This window comes from Mesoplodon bidens, assembly GCF_964165515.1.
Source record: "Mesoplodon bidens genome assembly, chromosome: 1".
Classification (NCBI taxonomy): Eukaryota; Metazoa; Chordata; class Mammalia; order Artiodactyla; family Ziphiidae; genus Mesoplodon; species Mesoplodon bidens.
The window spans coordinates 145,386,768-145,412,908 of NC_138176.1; the positions used below are offsets into that span (position 1 = coordinate 145,386,768).

Consider the following 26,141-nt stretch of genomic DNA (forward strand, 5'->3'; position numbering starts at 1 on the left):
CCACTGCACCACCAGGGAAGCCCTTAGATCTAATATTTTTATTGAAATATATTTGACATACAAGATTGTGTAAATTTAAGGTGTACAGCACAATAATTTGACACATTTATATATTGTAATGTGATTGCCATTGTAGCAATAATTAGCTACACTATAACATGACACTTCTATAACATGACATTATCATTTCCTTTTAGTGGCTGGAATAACTAAGATCTAGTCTCTTAGTAAGTTTGATGATTATAATACAACACTGTTGGTTATATTCACTGTACTGTGCATTAGATCTCTAGATTTACTACTTATAGGTCCGTACCCTGTTTAAGGGTTGTTTTTGTTGTTCAAACATCTGTCCTAACCCTCCATCCCCATCTCCTGGTAACCACCATTTTACTTATCTCATTTAGCATAATGTCTCTATTAATTTAAAGGTGAAACTCTGAGTTGCTTGGTGAAGTGATAGCAAATGGGAGTGATACCAGTAGTAGTCTTTCATACCTGGAGATCACATCCTCCCCTCTCCTTAAACTCACCAAGATGATCATGGATCAGGGCCTAGTCTTTGACCCTTCCCCATACACATTACAAAATGCAAAGTTCGTAGAAGGAAAGAAATCATAAAGATCAGAGCAGAAATAAATGAAATAGAGACTAAGAAAACAATAGGAAAGATCAATGAAATTAAAGCCTGGTTCTTTGAAAAGATAAAATTGATAAATCTTTAGCTAGACTCATCAAGAAAAAAGGGAGAGGGCCCAAATCAATAAAATCAGAAATGAAAAAAGGAGAAGTTATAACTGACACCACAGAAATACAAGGAACATAAGAGACTACTACGAGCAACTATATGCCAATAAAATGGATAACCTAGAAGAAATGGACAAATTCTTAGAAAGGTACAATCTCCCAAGACTGAACCAGGAAGTAATAGAAAATATGAACATACCAATTACCAGGACTGAAATTGAACCAGTAATTTAAAAACTCTCAACCAGCAAAAGGCCAGGATCAGATGACTTCACAGGTGAATTCTACCAAACATTTAGAGAAGGGTTAACACCTATCCCTCTGAAACTATTCCAAAAAAATTGCAGAGGAAGGGACACTTCCAAACTCATTCTATGATGGCACCATCACCCTGATACCAAAACCAGACAGACATATCACACAAAAAAAGAAAATTACAGGCCAATATCACTGATGAACATAGATGCAAAAATCTTCAACAAAATGCTAACAAACTGACTCCACCAATACATTAAAAGGATCATACACCATGATCAAGTAGGATTTATCCCAGGAATGCAAGGATTTTTCAATATACTCAAATCAATCAGTGTAATATACCACATTAACAAACTGAAGAATAAAAACCATAATTATCATCTCAATAGATGCAAAAAAAGCTTTTGATAAAATTCAACATCCATTTATGGTAAAAACTCTTCAGAAAGTAGGCACAGAGGAAACACACCTCAACATAATAAAGGCCATATATGACAAACCCACAGCTAACATCATATTCAATAGTTATTATTGTCTTTTTGAAAAAGAGGGGCAAAAAAACCCTCTCAAACCAGGAGGGTAAGTAAGCACTTTATTTAAATGTGCTTGCTTTGGATACCAAGGGGGGAAAAGGGGGGTGGGATGAATTGGGAGATCGGGAGTAACATATATACACTACTATGTATAAAGCAGATTATTAATGAGAACCTATTGTATAGCACAGGGAACTCTACTCAATGCTCTATAGTGACCTAAATGGGAAGAAAATCCAAAAAAGAGGGGATATATGTATACATATAGCTGATTCACTTTGCTATACAGCAGAAACTAACACAACATTGTAAAGCAACTATACTCCTATAAAAATTAATTTAAAAAAAAAGAAAAAGTCCAAAGGTGCCCAACTCATTTGGGGGTTAGTATCATTTTGCTATCAAAAACAGATAGTACAGAAGAAAAGAAAATTAGAAGCTCATTTAACTGATCGCAAAAAAAATTTATATTATAAGCATTTACATAGGTTTTATTATGTCAGGAACTTGCCTAAGCCCTGAACATATATAATTCAAAGACAACTCTTTGACATTATCTCCATGTTACTGATAAGGAATTTAGGCATAGAAGGGTCATATGGCTTCCCCAAGGTCATACCGCCAGCTAATTGAATCCAACAGTTCATTTGAAAAAAAAAAAAAACCAAAATTGACATCATGCTCAAATGAGGTTAATCCCAGAAGCGCAAAATTAGTTACACTCCATGAAACTCATCAATGCCATTTATCTTATTAGTAGAGTGGAAAAAATTATATCATTATTTAAATGAGGCAAAAAGATTTTAGTAAAGTTCAGGACCTATTTATCTTTTTCAAAAATCTTAGCAAACTAAGACTAGAAGAGAACTCCCTCTCACTGGTAAACCTTATATACCAAAATCTTATAGCAAACACTACAGTTAGTGGAAAAACACAGATAGCATACCCTCCAAATTATAGAACCATACCCAATAAATGACAACTGATTGATACAGTACTAGAAGTCCTACCAATACTAAAAGGAAAGAAAAATAATTAAGAAAAAGAGAAAAATGATCACTATTTGCACTAGATGTTACCATCTCCGAATAAAACCACAGAATTATCACCAAATGAAGCAATTAGAAATAAGAAAGTTCAGAAATTTACCTGAATATAACAACTTAGAAAATCAATAGCACTAACTTACCCCAGCAATAACCAACTAGAAAACATAACAATAGCAAAAAAAAAGAAAAGGAAAAAAGCTATAAAGTATCTAGTAATGAATTTAACCAAGAACACACAACATGAACACATAAGAACACATGGTATGGAGAAAACATAAAAACCCTAATAAAGGGCATACTAGTTGATTTACAAAATTAAATAGACATTTTACTCTCTTAGATAAGATGACTTAACATTACAAAGATATTCACTATTCCTAATTATTCTATAAATTCAATGTAATACCAATCACATTTCCAGTTGGATTTTTAAAGAAATAAATTAATTTTATTATTTAATAGGAAGCCAAACTGTAAAAAGATGAAAAAAAGAAGGGCAAGTTGCCAGATATAAATACATACTTTTAACTGATAATAATAAAAAAAAAGATATTGTCATAAGAACAATCATATGGACCAAAAAAACACAATAGAAAGCTCAGGGATAAACCATGTAGAGGGGACACTTTTATATAAGATAAGGATAGCATCACAAATTCATGGGGAAACAATGAATTATTTAGTAAAATGGTTTGCAAAAAGTGAATTCCAGCTTAACCCTACATACCAAAGGAAACTACGAAGGAGTAAATATCTAAAGATGAAGAATAAAACTAGAAAGCTGATAGAATAAAATGTGGAATAGCTATAGATCTGAGGTGAAGGAAGGATTGTTTAAACAAAACTTTGAAAGCACAAACCAAGAAAAAGGAGTAATTAAGTTGTTTACATCAAAGTGAAGAATTTCTGGTCCACAAAAGATACTATGGATAAAGTTAATATATAGTTGACAGAATGGAAGAAGATATTTGCAAAGTGTAAAACCAACCAGGGATTAATGTTTAGAATATACAAGAAACACCTACAAATGTATAGTGAAAGTCAACAACCCAAATAGAAAAATGAGTCGGAAATATGAATATCCAATATAGAAGAAACTCAAGATGCTGACAAACAGATGACAAATCAAAACAACTGGCAATTACAGAAATACAAGTTAAGTTATTATAGGCTGGCAAAAATTGGAAAGCTGAACAATGCTAACTATTGGCAGAGATGTTGTTAAATATGAACCTTTGTCCACTGCTGGTGAAAATACAGACCAGTGCAAACTTCCTGGAGAGCAACTGGGCACTAGTCAAAATAAATGCATGTCCCATATGACCCAGAAATACTGTACCTGGGTGTATGTCCAAAAGACATTCTCACAAAGTCCCTGAAGACACGGACAGAGTTGTTCATGACAACCCTAGAAATGATGCCAGAGTTTCCCACAGGCTGTGTGACCAACAGAGAAGGCAGCTGGGCTTGAGCTATATTGGCAGGACCCCACTCAAGAACTCAGTTCACCTGTGACAGAATCCCACCAATAAGAGGCTAAAAGATGGCTTCTTTTGGCCAGAGTCAAGGGGGAGTGCAAGGAGAAGGGCTAGACTGGAGCTCACAGTGCAGTGTCATCCTCCAAAGCCTCCCCCCAAACCTATATGTGTGTCCCATGAGGAGTCAGTGTTTGGTCACCCACCATGGAAAGGACATTGATTGTAAATTACTGTTAGTCAGAAAAGCAGCAAAAGAAGGACATCACTGCTGACCAATTAAGGTAGCTACCTCCTCTCCCTCTTCCTCCTCCTCCTTTAATGGAGAAACTGAGCTTTAAGAAGAGTTTGGAGAGGAGGTATCTCAGAGCTACATCATACCCACCATCCTTGAAGCAACCAGAGCCAAGATAAAGTCCCCCTTAGGGAGGGGAGAAAATGAGGCAGTTGAAAGAGAGTCTTTATAATGCTTTTCAGCTTTACAGTGTCCTTTCTCTACAGACCCTACGGTCTGAACATTGTTTCTCACTGCCCCCCCAAAATTAATATGTTGAAATCCGAACACCACAGGCAATGGTATTAAGAGGTGGGGTCTTTGGGAAGTGATTAGGTCATGAGGGCAGAGTCCTCATAAATAGGTCACAAGAGCAGAGCCCTCATAAATAAGCTTAGTGCCTTTAGAAAAGAGTCCCCAGAGAGCTTGCTTGTCCCTTCCACCATGTGAGGTTACAAGAAGTCTGGCTTTCACCCAACCATGTGGCTACCCTGATCTCAGACTTCCAGCCTCCAGAATTATCAGGAAAAAATTTCTGTTGTTTATAAGCTACCACCTAATCTGTAGTGTTTTGTTATAGCAGCCCAAACAGACTAAGACAGACTCCAAAGGAAAAGGGAAGTCAGGGCCAAAATATAGCTGAAGCTGCCTCAACAAGGTGTTAGAAATAGGAATTAGTTTAATTTTTCTTTATTTATATCCTACATAATTACAAAAATCATTTAAGCAGAACCGAAACTATTTAACGTTGTTCTGCTGCCCAACATTTCAAATGACACCCCCTCATCCTGCAACCGGAGAATCAGCATCATTGTATAGAGGGTACACTCAGGCCAACAACCTGAGTTGGCCCGTCCAATAACGTGTTCAATCATAGTGGCTCCCAAAAGATGGGAATGAAAGTGTTTTATCAGACCACAGCACACAAGTTTGCCTCCTATCATGGCTGGACCTCGGCCCTCTAAAAGGACTAGGATGAAGAGGAGAATGACAAGCAAGACTGTAAGTTCCTCAAATGTCTTCCACTTGCAGGTCCTAGAGGACACAATTATTGATCTCAGAGCTTGAAATGGAAATTGATGGTTTTTTAATGCTAGAGAAAATAAGGGAGTTAAAATAAGGAAAAAAATCTTGTAAAAAGTATAAGCCATTAAATAATGGAAAATGTTCATTTTCATCATCTATACCTGTGTGCTCAAAGACAAAATGAGTTGCAACCAAAAAGAGTCAGTCTTATTTCTTCAGAATAGGCTTCACGTTTCACAAAAGCCATGAGTTACTGTTTTCAAGTCTCAAAAAATCCCTTTAACAACTAGACTGCAACAAAATTGGGCATGTGTTTTCGAACCCTAATTAGTTCTTGGTTATATATACCCAGCTATGGGTTGTCAAACTGCTTGATTTGTGACCGGATATCAAAATATCACTTTCTATTACCTTGATTGTGTGCCAGATGTTCCAGCTTTAGATGCCCTTGGGAGTTGGTTATTAATGTGGTTGTTATTACTGAATGCAAAAGAATATCCTAATATCTTTAAATATTAAGTTTTGCCCTGAAATAAGACAAGCATATGCAAGTATGATGATTTGGGGCTGAGAAATTAAACAAAGTAATAGAGAAGTAAAGGAAAGATGTCCCTGATACAGTCAATTGTTAATGAACCCATGGATGGCATAGTTGCTTCTCCTATGAACAAGTAAGATTTCACAACATAACAATAAATATCAGGTCAGTTCACTGCTTTTGCTTTCATTAGAATCCCCACATCATGAAGGAAAATTTTCTTGTTAATGCTAAAGTTCTCAAAAGCAGGACTGGGTATAAAATCTCTTCTACTTCTTAGTATTACTAATGAAGTTGGTTGTCATTTTATTTATTATACTTATTCAGTTTTATATTAGAAAGAGAAAGTGACATTCAAGAGATTAATTGAGTTCAGAGCAAAAGATATCTTACATCTGATGTTTTTGAAGGTCTAAATAGAAATAAAAATGTCTGTCAAACCATGCTTCTGAATTTTTATAAGACTATAATTATACACATATTTAATAACCCCATTAGGCAGGATGTGTCAGAAAACATTGAAGACTTAAATTATTATGATTAGCATAATAATTAGGTCATTCATCAGGAAAAACTATGAATAATTCATTTTAATTAAGTAACTGATATAATAGCAAATCAACCATCAGTGCCAGAGCCTAGTAAGTCACCAGTAAAACTAACTTCGGGGTACAAGATGATAAATTAAAAATTTGTTCCATCACTAAAAAAATCACCAAAAATTTTTCCTGGACTTTGCATGTCCTCCAGTTAGTAGGTATTCTCCAGGTATGTGAAACACTTTGCTGCTGCATAATTTGAAAACTAGAAAGAAGTATTAGATATTAAAGATATGAGAGGAAAATGTGCCTCTCTTCCAGATAATAAATGTTACCATTGTGTTGCTTTCCTTCTGGCTATGCCAGGTGACTAACCTTTGGAATTAAGTGTAGAAATACATATTATACAGGGAAGAAACAGTCCACGGAGAAAACAGGTGGCTGAAACCAACTATTCCAGTCCATAAATGCTGGTATAAATTATTCTGAAAAATAACAAAAGATTCTGTCTCCACATCCAGTTTATAAAGCCCGTTAAGAACCTGGGATTCAGAACAATCTATTATTAAATATTCTGCTTCTTCTTCTGGTTTACCCAGAAGGAAAACAGCCCAAGAGTTATAATCATTTTTCGGATGAGAGATAAAGATCAATTTAAAGATTTTAATAAATGATCAATATTAAGATGCAGGGATACATAACACATGAAGGCCTATCTAACTTATGAAAGTTTTAATTTTAATTTTAGGATGCAATATCCTTTAAATCAAAGTGTGTTTCAATTTTTTTTCTTATAATCTAGAAGATTATAGATCGTCAAGTAGACTTCAGAATTTGGAAAGACCAAATAAAGCCTTATTTTAGTGTAAGAGTAACTAAAAGCCTTAGGGAATATGAAGAAGTTCATTGGAACATGGGAACTTGGGGACTGTTTTCTGTGCTGAGCAGAGGACAGGTCAGATGAATAAGCACTTTGCTCCAATACAAACTGCCTGACCCATCTCCTAATTAACCCTCTGGCCATAGCCCTGACCTCAGAAATGCCACTGCTGTAATACTGAATGGGGTTTAGAGTGGCAATGACCACTGACAAGCAATCCACTAGTTTGCACATCAGCCAAGAAACACTACAGTTGGACATCTGCATCTCACCAATCTTCAAGACCGTCAGACCACAAACCTGGGAGCCATCTTTGACTCCTTCCTCTCAACTTCCTGTCCAACTGGCCTGCCTGTACTATGTATTCAATCTACAAACATCTTTCCATGCTCTCCACAGTCACGGCTGTCATTGGCACTACTTTCATTCATGCACTAATCATCTCTTAGTTGTTGTAATAAAATAGTCTCCTGTTGGCTTTTGTGCCCTCCCATGTGCCCCGCTCCAACACAAGTCTGATCATAGCAATCTATTACTTAAAGTATTTCAATTATTCCTAATTTCTTTGCTTACATTTGGTGACTACTAACTTTTCCAGCACCTGCCTTACCAACCCTATAGTTGACTCAATTCTTGCAGAGCTTAGAACATGTCATGCTCTCATCTCTGAATCTATACGCATATATCCTGGGTTCAGCCAAATTGTAGATTTCTCCCCTGTAGCTACTACTTCAAGGCTAGATAGCATTTGATTGTAATTCATACTTAAACAGAAGTCCCGAGATACTATGGTACCAGGGCTGGTCTTGTTTACCCCATCTCCTAATTTCCTGTTATCTACAGTGCTAGCTATTCACAACAATGAATTTTGTTCCTCTGGATAAAGGTAAGGGAGATTCACCCACCCAGATCAGCCCAGAACCCAAGCTAGTATAAGATGAGATGACTTAGCACTAAAAGCAGACCAGATAGGGATTTTCTGAAATCAGCAGCTAGGCCTCCCTAAAAATAACTGGACCATTGCCCTAAAGGAAATGCCCAATACTTTCTATTACTTCACTCAGGAACAAAAATTAAGATCCCATAGTGACTTTCATTTCTTACATTTTTATAACTCCTTGGGGCAATTAGGGACATATTTTTCCCTAGCCTATTACTCATAAATACACATAAAAGAGGAAGCTAGCATAATTTTCCCCAAGAAAAGGAATTTTTAACAAATGACCTCAAATACTGAATAACTCACTTTCTGCACTAGAGTGACTTAAGTGATCAATTTCCCAGAAGGAACCCACTGCCCTAGCTTGTGCAAAAGGAAGCATCAATATTAAGAACTCATGTTAATTTGTGTGTATGTGATAAAAATATTATTAATCAGAAAGAGTTTTATGCATTAAAGATAACTATAGTGTTTACAGATGAAATTATATAGGCCTGGGGTTTGCTTTAAAATAATGCAATGGGGGAGGGGGTAAACATAAACAAAATAAGATTGGCCATGAGCTTGATTATTTTTAAGCTAAGTGATTAATACATGACAGTTAATTATACTAGTCTCTTCTTCTGTATAAGTTTTTAAAAATTATAACAAAAATCTTTTTAAAAAAAGAATTTTTATAGCCAGTTGATCCTACTTGTTCCTATAAAAGGAGAAAATGATTACAAGGAGTGCCAAGAGTGGTTCAGGGCTCCTTTGGGAGATTTTTCTGAGGGTTTCCTTTAACATGACTCTACTCTCTCTACTTGAAATCATCACCTCTCCCCCCCTGCCCCAACTACCTTCCCTAACTCCTTTTTATTCCTCAAGGCTTAGTTTAGGCATGACCCTCTTGGAAAGCCTGATCTTATGTTTTCCTCCTTCCCAAGTCAGGGTAAAGTGTCCCTAATACATGCTTTCATAGCATCCCATGTTTCTTTTATTGGGGCTCTTATTATACTAAACTGTACCTATTTGCTTACTTGTCTGTCTCCTCCACCAGAATCTATAACAGAATCCAAACTTTTTGAAGATAGGAAACATCTAATTTATCTTAGGAAAGGAGCTTAAAACACACACAATTTGCTTTATTTTTATGCCATTTTTCTCCCACTGTTCTCTGGATTTAATTGCTTGCCTGATGATCTTTCTTACTTTGAGAATCTCTCATCATGTGGAGAGACCAGGAATGAAAAATTTTATTTCGAATCCAGCAAGTCCTTAATCTTTTATGTTTCCTCTAAATTATGCTTGAAAAATGAACTGTTTCCTTTTTTTAAATCATCTCCCTCTATTTGTATTTTATGAAAGGCAATGAGATGAAGGAAGTTGGCATTGTCAAAGTTCTGCCTGGAAATCTTAGCTAGATCATGGGGTTCATCAGTTATATTTTCTATTTTCCATATTACTGCAGGGTACAGTGCTAATAAACTTTCTTCTATTATATGACAAAATGTCTCTTTTCTTACAACTTCCAATAACATTTTCTCTCTCCTTTAATCTCTCACCAACAGGTTATTTGAGGCCCTTTCAGCTACTGCTAACATGGTCCTCATGGCTCTTAAGATTTTATTAACATCTCCCCAAGTTTACCCACCATCAAGTCCACATGTTTCACTGTTTTTTATGGCAGTGTCCCATTTCCAAATACCCAAATGTGTTCTTGTTATCTATCATTTCCTAACAACTCACCCTAAAACAGTGGACCTTCTTTGATGAGAGCTGATGAAAGTTAAATCACATCCTCAGTTCACAGCATATCATCATCATTTGTCCTAGTGAGGCTTTCTCTTATTTATATTACTAATTTATTTACTTATTTATTTTTATCCCCCTCTTAGTACTCTACCTGTGCTCCCAGGCAACTATTACAATGTGCTTATACTAACACAATGAGCTGAATCATCAATCAGGCTCACAAAACCTATGTCTTACCAAGCACCAAGCTTTACTAATGTCTAGTCAAGTTTACACAAAGGAGCCGCATCATATCAGGACATATCTTCCTAAATCCCTTTTTCACATTAGGATGCATTTTGGGTTCAGAGCAAGAAGCACAATGGGCAATACAAAATGGCACAAGGAAGCCCTTTACTTCTGTGCTTCTCTCAACCTTTATACTTTCTGGTTATGTAGTAAGAAGGTCTATGTGATTAACTTCCATTATCCAGCCCAGTTATGGCTCATAAAGCCACAAACTGAAGACTAATTTTTTTTTTTTGCGGTATGTTGGCCTCTCACTGTTGTGGCCTCGCCCGTTGCGGAGCACAGGCTCTGGACGCGCAGGCTCAGCGGCCATGGTTCATGGACCCAGCTGCTCCGCGGCATGTGGGATCTTCCCGGACTGGGGCACGACCCCATGTCCCCTGCATCGGCAGGCGGACTCTCAGCCACTGCACCACCAGGGAAGCCCCTGAAGACTAACTTATAATAAATAATCCAGACAGACAAGGTACATCCTGCTATAAAAATTCCTTAGATAAAAAATCAGAACATGGCACCTCCTGGAAGATTTTCAGTTACCTTCCGATTAGTAAATTCCATCAATTTGCTAACAAAGGGGTCTGGCTAAGGTCAGAACTGCCTCAGGCAAGGAGTGAGGAACCAAGTTTTAGACCTGTTTATTAATCCTTTACTGGTGTTTACAGTTTACCTCTTATTTTGATGCATTTTCGCAGCATGTGTATTGTTTTGTGAGCATGTATGTATATACGTTTGTATTCAATATTTATTAGTGTTGCATATTTACATCAAAATTCTGTTTCTTACTGGTTTCTTTTAGTCCTGTGTCTTAGGATCCATCCACATTGCTATGTGAACACCTAATCCATTGCTTCTAATTGCTGCATACTATTCCATTTAGTTTATCCCCTCTCCTAAGGATGGACAGCCAGCTTGTCTCACTTCCTTAGTGCAGAAATAATGCTGCAGTCAATATTCTTAGATATGAGAACTTCATTAGGATATTTAATCCAGAGCATTACTCTTGGGCCATATGGAACAAATATACTTAGTTTATTAAATACCACCACCTCCAAAATAAATACACTCAGACTATACTCCCACCAGGGCATGAAGATCCCTATATCCCCACATTCCTGCCAACATATGCCATTATCCAACTGACTAGGGGTAATAATTACAACAGAGATGACGCATTTTGTTTGGGATCCTCTAATTACCAGTTATGATGAGTATTTTGACATACACTGTTACCTTGACCATACTTGTTACCTTTTGGAATTTCCTCTTCTCTAAATTGTGTATTCATACCCCTTATGCATCTTCCAAATTGTAGTTAAAATGGCACATTCCCAACTCATTTCCTCTCAACTGGATTCAAACTATCCATGGACACTCAAATATGACACAAAAGGGAAGTGTAATGAAGGGGCAGTCAGAGTGGCAAGAGCTAGTGATCCTCACTAATTGCAATAAAAATAACTTACTCTTGCAAATTTCACTAAAACATACAATAGTGTGAATATTTTGGGAGGCCCCTCCCAAAGCAAGTAAGGAGCCGTGAAGCCTAAGCTTTGTTTGCTTCACAATAAATCCACCTGGGGTCCTATGTATACATGGGTCCAATCTGAGCCCTCTATTTGGTTCTACTGATTTATTGGTCTGTCCTTGCACCACACTAGGGCAACACTAGGTTTATAATTATGTCTTTGTTTGCTTGAATTTTATCAATAAGCATGTATTAATTTATTTTATGATTTTAAAAATATCACTGAAAATGTCTTAGAATCCCAGATAACATTTCCATATTTTATTTTTTATTCAAATTTTATCTACCCCCATCACCCACCACCTACCCCCTCACTGCCTAACGGAATCCTCTGACCAACAGGAGTTCCCACCTTTAGAATATGTCACTCATCTCCATGTTCCTAGGGATATTATTCCCTGTAGTTTTCATTATTTTTTATCAGTGGTAGTATCTAGCTAATAAGACACTGCTCAGAAAAACTCAGTCTATCCCCTTTCAGATTAATGAATTAACTCATGCATCCATTTATTCAGTAAATAGTTCTTAAGTGCCTACAATATGTTTAAATGTTATGAATTCAACAACAACAAAAAGCATACGTTAACCCTCATGGAGTTTAATTCTTACCATAAATCATTTCCTTTACCAAGAAGAAAATAGAGAGTATATGGGGGATACATAAGTACTTTCTTCCTTCCTCTTACAATGTATTCAATAAAGTTATTAATAATAATATGCCTCTTTCTGATATCCACGACTGTAAATTTCTAGACACTGCAATGCGTCAGCAGTGGTTTCTGTGAAAACAAAGACTTTGTTCCCTTTTCCATAGGTCAGCTCACCGCTCTATACCACTACAGCTGTGTATATCAAAGTCATGCAAAATGTTGAGTGTTCTTTTTAATGCCCCCAATAAATGCAGTGCTGACTTAGATACTATCTTATTGGACTACAGTTCTTCCCCACTGTTCATGCCTGTTTCCCTCACGACACTGGGAAGAGACATAATTTCATAAGCCATTCTCCTACTGAGGAAGATCAGTGTACCCTAAGGAAAAAAGAGCATACTTTCACAGTAAGGTTGAAAATGAGTGCATTTTTCTTTTGAACCAGTGGTGGTGGCGGTGGGAGTGGTTGTTTTCCTAATGTAGAATTCATGACATCACTTATTTAGAGATAAATTCAAGCATGTCAAGTCTGGCAGATTCTTTCCAGAGACTAGCTTATCTCTCTAGCCTCATTGTCTGCCTCTCCTGCACTGTAATTTGCACTTGGCAAAGTTCCCAAAATAGAACATGCTGTTTCATACATCAGCATTTTTAGTGTCACTGTGACTTCTACCTGGAATGTGTTTCCAGCAATTATTTCTTCACCTGCCTCCACCCGTCCTGCAAAACACAGTCCCAGGAGAAGTGTCTCTTGTCCAATCACATAATGCTCCTCTCTCCTGAGACCTGCATACCCTGAGTATCCCAGTATCATAACACTTAAATTAGTCCTTCAAAATGATCTATTTACATGCCTGTCCAGCCTACCAGCCTACAAGTTTCTCAAGAGCACAGGACTGTGTCATTCTCCCCTTTATAGACCCAGCTACTACCCCAGTCCTTGCCATACAGCATGCAGTCAACAAATACTGAACAGAGCCCAACTCAACTAAAATATCAATAACTTTTTGGAACAGCACTTTGAGCTTATGCAATCATAATTACCCCCAGAATGAACTCTGTGGGTAAACAAAATAGCTAGCTTCCAACATAAGAAACTTGAAGAGCAGGGAAGGCAAATAATCACTGGTGAACTTTGGTTAAATTCCCTCCTTATCCTTTAATTAAAAATTTTTGAATGCCAATTAGTATACTGAGCATGGAGCACATTAGTAACTATTAACCCACTCCTTGATAATACAATATTATAATGCATGGCTTAGCAAAGAGGTTTTTAACTTGGCTTTTTGAGTTGGGGTGGGGATCATTTTGTGTTTTTTTTTTTTTTTTTTTTTTTTTTTGCGGTACGCGGGCCTCTCACTGTTGCAGCATCTCCCATTGCGGAGCACAAGCTCCGGATGCGCAGGCTCAGCGGCCATGGCTCACAGGCCGACCCGCTCTGCAGCATGTGGGATCTTCCCGGACCGGGGCACGAACCCGTGTCCCCGCCATCGGCAGGCGGACTCTCAACCACTGAGCCACCAGGGAAGCCCTGTGCTTATTTTTTGGTGCATATTTTAAGTTGTGATTTTTTTTTTCCAAATAAAGCATGAGCATAAAAATCGATAAATGAAACAGATAAAAGTGAGTGAGCTAGTTGAGGATGGATGGAGTGATGAGGGAAACTGAGACAGAGCCTTAGGATCCCTACTGCTCCTTGGAGCTCACGGTGACAACCATGTGTAGGCAGCAAGCAGTCTTTGAGTGAAGCACAAAAGAACTAAGATTGCTGTGCACTGCATCTCTTCCTTCATCCCTCCTCACTGCATGATCACTTATTTTAATTCTTTTTTTTTTCTTTTTTTGAGTTGGACAAGTAGATTCTGAAACTACCAACTTCATCTGTATTCAGAAGGATCAAGTTTCCATCGCTTCTAGGATTCTGGGGTGACTCGAGAATGTTAAAGAGATGGAAAGAAAAAAAAATGGCAGTGGAGGGTGTTCTATCAGTGATATATAATTACCTGCCTCACATGCTTTATTATGCTTTATTATCTTTATCATTATTTAACATATATTGTATGAAAAGTGCTACAGAGCAGCATTGCTCAATTTTTAATGTGCATAGGAAGCACCTAGGATCTTGTTAAAACAAAGGTTCCGACTCAGTAAGTCAGGAGCAAAATAGGAGATTCTAACAAGCTCCCAGGTGATGCCAATTCTGCTGGTCCACAGATTGCTCTTTGAGAGGCACTAAAGGATGCAAAAAATGGATGAGAAGTAGTCTCTAATTCTCATGGAGTTCACAGTCTCATAGGAGGCAGACCGTAACTGTAAGAACTCAAATAAGACGCAGCAAAGGGTGAGTACTGAAAAGGATGCTGAACACCAGGCAGCCTTGAGGTTTTAGCAGAACACATGTTTTAGCAGATTCTCAGAATCTCATGTCAAGTGCTTTAAGAAAGTAACATAAAAGAAATGAGGACCCAGTCGGTAGGTCCCAAAAGAAATTAAATATGTTCTCCCTTTTCTGATCCCTTTCTTGCTAGTTTTCTTAGTGAAGTGGGAGAATGCTGACTTTGTTTACTACCAACATACTTCTGCTTTCTTGTAGCAGAGAGAGCAGTAAAGGAAGATGGACCCCAGACAATGCTAGCTTCCTCATGGTTTCCAAAAACAGTCTCCTAGACTAAATAAGTATTTATCCCAGCAGAGATGTCACCTTGCAGAGACAAAAACTGAGCCTGTTATCAAACAGACTAGCCCACTCTTAAGTGTAGGTGTCCAGGTGTCAAGCTGAAAGGAAGACAAATGCAGCTTTGCCTCCCACATGCAGCCAAGAACTGCTTTGGAAAATTCTGTGGTGTGTGACACGTTGCTTTTCTGTACTGTCACATTTTAACAGGTTAACAGTATCAAAGCTGAACTTTCAAAACTCAAGTTTTACAGGCTTGGGTATCTTTGCAATGAAAACAAGATCACAGGGTTGAACTGCAATGTGGATCCCATCCTGTGAGTGTGTATCAGGGTTTCACTCTCAGAACATCGACTTCTAGGAAACACACAGTAGCCCCGACCAACCTGCAGCCAAGCAGCGAACAAACAATCCTCTTGCTAAGGAGTCTGCTCCGAATTTCATCAAGATCCGACTATTTCTCAGAAAGAACATTCTGTCTCAGTGTTGTTCACTCGTCTTTTGTCCCAAACCGATGATAGTGTGGTAATGGGCTGCACTCTGTAGAACGAAACACACGCAGTTTGGAAGAACATCAGGCTTTAGGCTTTAGTCAGTGTCCCTAAGTTCAGGATTCTCATCCATAAAACAAGGATAATAAAATCTACTAGTTACCTAACAGCATATTGTGAGAATTTAAGGAAGCAAATGTATGTGAAAGAACTGCAGAAACTACAAAATAATGTAATAGCATCATAGCTCATAAGCAATTGTCTTAATAAGTAGTAAAATAGTTGATTTCCATTATAAAAGTTGAAGACCCAGATCCTTCTTTCCACTAGACTGGAACTGCAAGGGGGAAAAAATTTAGCCAAACACTCTTTCCTGGGACGTCTACCCTTGAAGAATAGGTGCAAGGCTTTAAAAAATGGTGAGGTCCCATTCATATAGAAGCAGCATTCTGATCTGACTGTTCCTGTCTTGAGAAATTTCCTTTAGTTCTTGTTTCCTTGCTCAACCTGAAACCATTGATTTCTTCCTATTTCAAGATGTGGTTCTCCAGTCTTTCAGTTTGCCAGTAAATTTCCTTTTTTTGCCTAAGCTGACCAACGTTTGTTTCTTTGCAATCAAAAAAAACTTAGCTAACTGATACACCAAGCCAGGATCTCAACCCAGGGCAGCCCAAAATCCAAAGCCCATGCACTAAACCAATAAATTATAGTGTCTCTTAAAAAGTCACATTAAGTATTAAAATGTACAGTGCTTCTCTTATCCAACCTGCAGCTGTATTAATCTATGATCCACCCATTAGTTCATATGGTAACTTCTGCCTTCTAAAAACAAATGTGAAAACTATTTCTTATGTGATAATTCAGAAATTATCTTAAGTGCCATGGATTTAAGGGGAATCATTGAGTCATTTGAGAAATTGAACTGTAGAGCTGATAGGAACCTATGAGATAATTTTCACCTAACTTTGTATAAATAGAAGTATCATAATAATTTAATGAAAACAGCATCTGGCAGACTTTAACATTCTTCTTTCAATTGGTATAGAAGCAACTACCCCACTGCTTAGATGCAATGTATTACAGACAAGTCTCACCAAGTACAAACTGTAAACACAGACTACAAAGACAAAATTTATCTTTCTCAGCTTTGTTTCAAATTTAAGAAATATCCAGGCTCTGCTAAGTAAGCAAGCCTATTATTCCAGTGGCCCCTTGAGTAGTCTAAGCAATCATCCTGGACATCAAACAGCAGGAAGCTTTTGGAAAGAAAAAAGGAAAAAAGGTTCAGCCACAGTTTAATTTCCTCTCTAATTCCAAAGGAATATATTCACTGAGCTCCTTGGGAAAGGAACTTTCTTCCACTCTCTCAACACTTTTCTGTTTGTACTAGATGAAAAAGAGACACAACAAATTGACATGGGCCCTTAGATTCACAATTTTCTGAAGAAGGGCTTGCAGGAATGGGCATGTGCTGCATGTGAGAGGAGTGGAGGGAACCAGAGCAATGGGTTCCTGCATGTGTCTGGACCTGTTACCACTCACCCCAATGTACGGCCAGTTTTCCAGGAAAGAGAAAAAATGCATGTCGACTGAAAAAAATGCACAACCCCAAAGTTGAGAATCATGTTTTATTCGGTGGACTTGCTGAGGACATAAGCCTGGAAGACAGCCTCTCAGCTTGCTCTGAGGGACTGCTCATAAGAAGTATGAGAGGAGCCAGGATATATATAGGAGTTTTTGCAACAAAAACCAGGTAGTCAGAACATCAGAAGGTTACTGCTAAAGAAAACCAGACATCTCAAGGTAATGAATTTAGCGCTTTTCTATATATAGGAAGATGCAAGAGTCTGGCCTCATTGAAATCAATCCGTTGGTATATCTGGCCTTGATATCAAAGGCAAGTATCCTGTTTTTCTCAATCCTGAATCCCCTCAAGGTGCACAGTCGTGGGCGGCTACAGTGGCTGATGGCTTGATGACTACAATATCCTTTGTTTACTGGTATGGCAGGTGACACTTCCACATGCAAAACAAATAAATCACATTGGATTGTATATTTAGGATAAATGATATTTTCAAAATTCCCTGCAACATGCAAAAAGCACTCACATTTATTAAAAATCATTCTCCCCACTCCAGGGTTGAAATATTCTTTCATTTAGCAGGTACTTTTTTTTTAGCACTTTGAGGAACTATGTTCAGCAGGTATTGAGCTCAAATCAATACCTCACTTACTGTGAAGTTCCAAGCTGGAGGATCATCATATAAAACACAATATGGTCCTTCTAGTAATGCTGATAACCCAATCTTGTTGAATGTGCACAAGTGGAAACCACAGAGCACTGAATTTCATCAAATGTAAGGTGCTATCAGCCTGCAGGTTTTATAAATTTAAGTTTTAGCAAAGTAAATAAAGACAAATTGATCACATAATTAACTTGATGACTAATTTTTGTTGAATATATGACTGTTCGGAATCATATAAATATTATAAATGACATGGTCTAATGTAATGAATTCTGTCCAATTAGAAGTTTTAAAAAACCATATCCTAAAAAATTAGAAGAATGAAAAATACTGGCATAGAATCTCCTCGGAAATCTCAAGTGGAATTATCTGATGGATCTGGAACACCATTAGAGAAATTTCTATTCACTTCTTTGAAGAACTTTAGAGAGAAGTTTAGATGTCTTGGTATAATGGAACAGGAGCCTTCTATGAAAACACTGAAAGAAGAAATATCAATAACGACATGGCCCAAGAATATCACCTTTACCCTGAGTTGCTACTTTTAATATTTTCATTTACAATTTATTTCAAAAGTTGGTCAAATATTTTTTACTGCATGAACAAACTTTCATCAAAGCGGCCTTTCTACGGAATACATTTCTCTTCAGTTTGCAAAGACGATATTCTATTCTTAAGCAAGCAATTCTGGTTTTATATTTGTAGTACCATTAAATAGAACCAGAGAGGTAACCTTTTTTGTACATTTTTGTTGTAAATTTTACTACTTCAAACTTTTTTTGTGGCTGCCAAAGGGAAAAATATAAGAAACAAAAATCAATGTTTGTATTTAAACTTGGAAGTATGATGAGAAGATACGGTGTGTGTATGTGTGCGTGTGTTGTTCTTTTGTTTTGCCTACTTTCTAGAATGTAAGCTTATGATACATATACTTACAGATAGCTCCTTCTCCTCCTATTACAGAGATTAACAATCCCTTTCTCTCAATAAACACAGAAGCTATCATTTATTGAATAGTTATTATGTGCTCAGTGCCATACTAAGCTCTTTAGACTCATACAAGAACTCTATGACAAAGTCATATTAAAACGGTGAAAACCTTTACAATATTCATTTAAGAAGTATTTATTGAGCAACTACTGTGAGACATTATTCTGGGCTTTGATGATATCAGAGTAAACAAAAAAATACAAAGCCACTGTTCTCAAAAAAATAACAAAAATAGAGAGAAAAAGCATCCACAGATGAAAGAGTATCTTTAAAGTAAGACAATTTGATTGAAAACAAATCAGCAGTTACAATGGAAGACAGAAAATTCTGAGAAAATGTATTCAAAAAATACATTTGAGAATCAATTTAGAAATGTATGTCCAACAAAATTATCATCTGATAATGAGGGCAAAACATGTAAATCATTAGATGAAAACAAACTATTTCTTCTATTAATAGATTCTAAACAAAAGCACTTAAAATATACTTCTAGAAGAGGACAAATTAGCCATAAAGGGAGGTCAGAAAAGCATACAAGAAGGGTGAACAAAGCAGATTCCACAAAATACCAATAACAATGGTGCTGGTCATATTATTATTTGTGTATGGATATGAGTTACCCACCTTAAAAATAATATCTACAAACATACATCAATATTTTATTATTATTATATTATATATTATATATATAATGTATATATTATTATGAGGAAATTTTCCTCTCAAAAATTAACCTGAAAAAAAAAATTAACCTGAATGTAGAACCATTTACATGAAGAGAAAATAAAGTTCCATTTTCTTTTAAGCATAATTATGAATAATGGCTTCTTCTAGGCTCTGCTGTTTTAATCAATTGCGATTTTTATTACCTTTTTTAATGCTCAAATTGTCACAAATTAGCCAGTGGGAACTCTTTTTAAGCTAGCTTCTGAGTCCTGTCAACACCATATCAGAACATTTCAAAGCACACTTGCCTGTTGGAAACAAAAATTTCTAGCCTAATCTTGAAAACTCTCTTTCACAAGGCATAGAATTAGCTCCTCCTAGAAGCATTGATATTTTTAGTTGAGTTTTACCATTTCTCTATGATATCCCTACTTGAAATTTTAACTCCTCACAAAACTGTAATTAAACCCCCTTACTTTTATAATGTGATGAACTAAATAATCTTTACCATTTTTATTAAAATTCATATAATCACTTGATTTTTTAAACTCTGTCAATAAAAACTGTCTAAAAGACAGTGCTAACATTTTGAGTCATTTGCAATATTTTTATTCTGCTATGATTTTATGTACTCAAACCCCATTTCAGCCCAATATTTCTAATTATTTCCAGGAAGTTTCATAACTTCTCTAATTTTTATAGAGCAGTGTATTTCTAAAGCTGTCATTGTCTTTAGTAAGTTGTAATTACTTTTCTTTTAATTATGAGACAAAAATTTTAAATCAACTACTTAACAAATGCCAAGATATGTACTTTATCCATCTATACACGAGACAAAAAAATGAAAATCTTAGGTTGTTCATTATTTTAATTAAAATAAGAAAAGCATTATATCTGTAAACAATAAGGCAAATTAAAATTGGGAAAAATTTCAGTTTTCACTTGGAGAGAAACTGAGATTCTGATGCATGCTGAAAGACATAATTCATCATGGAAGTTCAATATCTAAGCCCTCACAGAAAAAGCATCTTCAGATCTCTTTGATGATACTTATGTGGGCAAATCGTACCCTCTGGTGCAAGACTGATTGAAACTGACACTTTCAACTTCATGCTCAAATTGGAAAAAGGTCCCCTAAGGGTAGAGGAGCAATACTCAATTAAAGATGTCTGATTGTTAGAGAAAATGATACTGATTACCTTGCCTCTGAACCTCAAATTAATTGTGCAAGATAATTCTCTACAATTTAAGACTGCCTCTTTTATGTGATTTATTAGAACTACCTTGAACCTCCTGGCCACTTAACATATGGCTTTTCAAAAATAATTGAGAATATTCCATTGTATCTAGATGGGTGGGATGGGGGAAGGTGGGAAGGAGGTCCAAGAGGGAGGGGATATAGGTATACATATAGCTGATTCACTTTACTGTACAGCAGAAATTAACACAACATTGTAAAGCAATTTCACTCCAATAAAAAAAAAACTGTAAAAAAAAAGTAATTGAGAAATGTGTTTCTTTTTCTAGCTGGAATTTATTTAAAAGTTTTGGACAATAACTTGAGATATATCATCTAGACACATTAATATTTATAATCTAGGTTTAGCTTTGCCAAAACAAAGCTGCAATTAGAATCCAAGTTTCCACCAAATCATTCAGATTTTTACAGTTTAAAAACCCAAAGTAATTTTTGCTGAATCTGAAATGATAAATAATTTGTCCAAAACCATTGCCTTAAGGTCATATAGCAAGTACAATGGGAAAGCAAAGCAAAGAGATTGAATCTATATTAAAAGGTAGGCTTTCCTAAGGTTGTTTCTATGCTAGTATCATCAGTCAATACATAAGTAAATATTTTGATAGAGTACAAAATGTGATTTTTTTTTCCTGAGACAAAACAGAAATACCAAATAGGTTGCGTTGCATGCACCAATTCCAATTATCTGATACTGAGTAACTCCAGGACTGTGTTGAGGATTCTGAGAAAGAATCTGTGGCTCAGAGTCCAATATTAGCCGGGAGCGGAAGACTGGATACATATTTTTGGCCATCCTGACTCCAAAAGAACTGAAAAGAATTCCTTAGGACATTACCTCTACCTTTCAAAATATTAACGAATATTCTACTTTGAATTAAGACATCTAACACATTTTGATTTCTATAAATACCTCTGAAACTAAATTTTCATTATCCAACCACATGTAATTTAATTTAATAGGAAAAAAATTTTCACTGAGTGCCCACCAAAAGCCCTTATGCCTGGAACAGTGGAGAAAATAGACACAATTTTGCCCTCTCTGTGCTCTCAAATTAGCAGGAAGGTAATAACTGTCTAAATAGGCAAAAATCCTCAACAAACTATTAGCAAACCAATTCCAACAATATATAAAGAGGATCATACACCATGATCAAGTTGGATTCCCTCCAGGGTCATAAGGATGATTTAACATACACAAATCAATCAGTGTGATACAACACATCAACACAAGGAAAGATAAAAACCACATAATCATCTCAGTAGCTGCAGAAAACGCATTTGACAAAATTCAACATCCATTCAGGATAAAAAGTCTCATCAGAGGGAACATATCTCAACATAATAAAGGCCATTTATGACGAACCCACAGCCAACATAATACCCAATGGTGAAAAGCTGAAAGCCTTCCCACTAAATTCAGGAGCAAGACAAGGACGCCTACTCTCATCGCTTCTATTTAACACAGTATTAGAAGTCTTAGCCACAGCAATCAGATAAGGAAAAGAAACAAAAGTATCCAAATTGGAAGAGAAGAGGTAAAACCATCACTACTTGAAGATGGCATGATACTCTATATAGAGAACCCTAAGTCTCCACACAAAAACTATTAGAATTAGTAAATGATTTTAGCGAGGTAGGAGGATACAAGATTAAGATATAGAAATCCATTGCATTTCTATACACTAATAATGAAATATCAGAGACAGTAAAAAAAAAATCCCATTTAAAATCATATAAAAAATATAACTAGGAACAAACTTAACCAAGGAGGTGAAAGATCTATATGCTGAAAACTATAAAACATTGATAAGGAAATTGAAGATGATTCAAAGAAATGGAAAGATATCCCATGCCCTTGGACTGAAAGAATTAATATTGTTAAAATGGCCATACTACTCAAAGTAATCTACAGATTTAATGCAATCCCTATCAACATGCCCATGACATTTTTCACAGAACTAGAACAAATAACTCTAAAATTTATATGGAACCATAAAAGACCCAGAATTGCCAAAGCAATCCTGAGGGGAAAAAAAACAAAAAAGCTGGAAGTATAACCCTTCCAGACTTCAGACTATACTGATATTAGCATGAAAACAGACACATAGATCAATGGAATAGGATAGAGAGCCCAGAAGTAAACCCATGCATCTACAGTCAATTAATCAATGATAAAAGAGGCAAGAATACACAATGGAGAAAAGACAGTCTCTTCAATAAGTGGTGCTGGGAAAACTGGACAGCTACATGTAAAAGAATGAAATTAGAACATCCCCTTACACCATATACAAAAATAAACTCAAAATGGTTTAAAGACCTAGATGTAAGACATGACACCATAAAGCTCCTAGAAGAGAACATAGACAAACCATTCTTTGACATAAATCATAGCAATATTATCTTAGATCAGTCTCCCAAAGCAAAAGAAGTAAAAGCAAAAATAAACAAATGAGACCTAATCAAACTTAAAAGCTTTTGCACAGCAAAGGAAACCATCAACAAAACAAAAAGACAACCTATGGAATGGGAGAAAATATTTGCAAATGATGCAACTGACAAGTGGTTAATATCCAAAATATACAAATAGCTCATACAACTCAATATTTAAAAAACAGACAACCCAATTAAAAAATGGGCAGAAGACCTAAATAGACATTTTTCCAAAGAAGACATACAGATGGCCAACTGGAACATGAAAAGATGCTCAGCATTGCTAATTATTGGAGAAATGTGAATCAAAACCAATGAGATATCACCTCACACAGGTCAGAATGGCTGTCATCATAAAGTCTACAAATAATAAATGCTGGAGAGGATGTGGAGAAAAGGGAACCCTTGTACACTATTGGTGGGAATGTAAATTGGTGCAGACACTATGCAAAAACAGTATGAAGGTTCCTTAGAAAACTAAAAATAGAACTACCATATGATCCAGCAATTCCACTCCTGTATATATACCTGGAAAAAAAAAGAAAATATTAATTTGAAAAGATACATGCACCCCCAACATTCAGAGCAGCACTATTTACAATAGCCAAGACAAGGAAGCAATCCAAGTGCCCCTCAACAGACGACTGGATAAAGATGATGTGGCTTATATCTACAATGGAATATTACTCAGCCAAAAAAAAAAGAATGAAATACTGCCATCTGTAGCAACATGGATGGACCTAGAGAATATTATGATTAGTGAAATAAATCAGACAAAGACAAATACTATATGCTACCACTTATATGTGGAATCTAAAAAATAATACAAATGAACCTATATACAGAACAGAAAAAGACTCACAGACAGAAAACAAACTTATGGTTACCAAAGGTGAAAGGGATGGGGGAGAGACAAATTAGAGTACAGGATTAACAGATAAAAACAACTATACTTAAAATAGAGAAGCAACAATTCCCTATAGCACAGGGAATTATACCCAATATTTTGTAATAATCTAAAATAGACTATAATCTTCAAAAAAAACCCCACGAATCACTGTGCTGTATACCTGAAACTAACATAATATTGTAATTCAACTATACTTCAATAAAAAATAAAAATAAAAAAATAATAATCTAAATGAATGGTTGTATCATGCTTTGCAATGTATTTTTAAACATTAATCTTCCTTGAATTCTTTGGAAAAGCCAATTCGCTCATGATGTACTTTTTCAACACACTGTGAGATTTGTTTGCTAATATTTTTTTCAGGAATTTTGCATCTATTTTCACAAGGAAGAATGACTTTTAATCATCCATTATCAATAAAATCCTTATTTGATTTTGGCATCATGATAATTTAGCCTCATTAAATTATTTGTAAGATGTCACCACCTGTTTTATTTTGTTCTATTTTCTGGAAGGATTATATATAGTTTTAGAATTAATTGCTTCTTGATGATGTGTCATAACTTGCCTTTTAATTGATCTAGATCTGTTGTTAGTTCATTTTGGGTTTTCATTTTGGCTTTTTATATAGAAGGGGGAAAGATTTTAAAACACTGATCTAGTTTCTTTAAAGGTTACAGGTCTACTAAGATTTTCTTTTATTTCTACTTGATTCAGTATTGCTAAGTAATTTTCTGTGTGAAGTTGTCCATTACATGTAAATTTTTTACATAAGACTGTACATTGTTCACGTATGTGCAATTTTATTTTGTATGTTAGATGTTTTTCTCTCCCTGTCCCTTGATAAATTTCAACAGGGTATATCAATTAACACTGAATTACCTTTTTTTTAACAATTAAAATCAATTTGGCCAATTATTTTGGCTTCATACCAAAAGGCATAAAATTGCCAAGAAATGGTAAGCCTTTTCTTGGTAATCCATTCAGCACCCATGAAAAGCAGCCATTCTTTCATTTTGATGAAATAAATTTTCATCTCTTTTTCACTGCCAATAATAAATGATGTTTCCTTTCTAGAGCCTTTCTTCTTAAATCTTTATTCACAAGTCCTATATTTCTCTTTGATCATTCCTTTGAACTCTTTCTAGGGTCTCTCCGTATCTTTTAAATTTTGAAACAGAGAACTTAATATTAAACTCTAGAACTACCTGACCAATGGTATATAAAATTAAAAAATGATCTTAGGAACACAAACACTCAATATGTTGTCTTCGTTAATACTGCTTTAGAAGCCTTGAATAAGGGGATTATGCAAAGTGGGAGAGTGGAGGCCTCCGGCACAGAGGAAATCTTGACCACAGACACACTTCCTCATCACCTCTTTTCTTATTAAGACCTCAGAGACTGTGCCCTCTGTTTTCTTGTGTGCTACCATTTACTTCTTCCAAATAGAGTTTTCCATGATCCTAAACAACTCAGAGATTTCTCACAGTTTTTGCAGGTTTCCTAGGGGTTTGCATTGCAAAAACAAGGAAACTGACTAAGATAACCTTAACTAATCATAAGGATTTTATATTTTCAATAAGTCACTGAGCAAAATGACACCAACACCTCTAAGACCTGGGAAGAAAACTATGCCTCCAACCCTTTGGCTCTCTCTCTTCATTCTCTCTTTGGTTCTGGAGAGAACATGAGATAAATATATTTTATCTCAGCAGGCATGAGATAAATATATTTTGTTTCTAGGACTGGTGATCCTGATAAGGATGATAAAAGTTAATTATATCTTAATTACCCACTTATCCTTTTGAGGGGGTGGGGGCAATAGAGGAGACCATAGTTCTTTGCACAGGGCAGTCTCTCAATAAACATCTGTTGAATGAATGGACTAATGACAAACAAGTTAAAGATGGCATTGGATCCTTGGAATCACAAGGTCCAAGTAAGTTTCCTCTACATTTTAAGAAATACAGAGTTTTATCTGTTTCTGTTTTTGCTTCTGCTTTATGAAAGTAAATTA

At 35.9% G+C, this 26,141-nt stretch overlaps 1 protein-coding gene across 2 annotated transcripts in view; it reads right to left on the reverse strand.

Annotated features, from left to right (window-relative positions):
- GRXCR1 (glutaredoxin and cysteine rich domain containing 1) overlaps window positions 1–26,141 on the reverse strand; it is a gene marked incomplete at its 5' end in the record, with an annotated part of 342,040 nt that overhangs the window by 221,159 nt on the left and 94,740 nt on the right. For both annotated transcript variants that reach the window (XR_014015185.1, XR_014015186.1), the window contains one exon: window positions 15,517–15,670. The remainder of the gene's footprint in view (window positions 1–15,516; window positions 15,671–26,141) is intronic.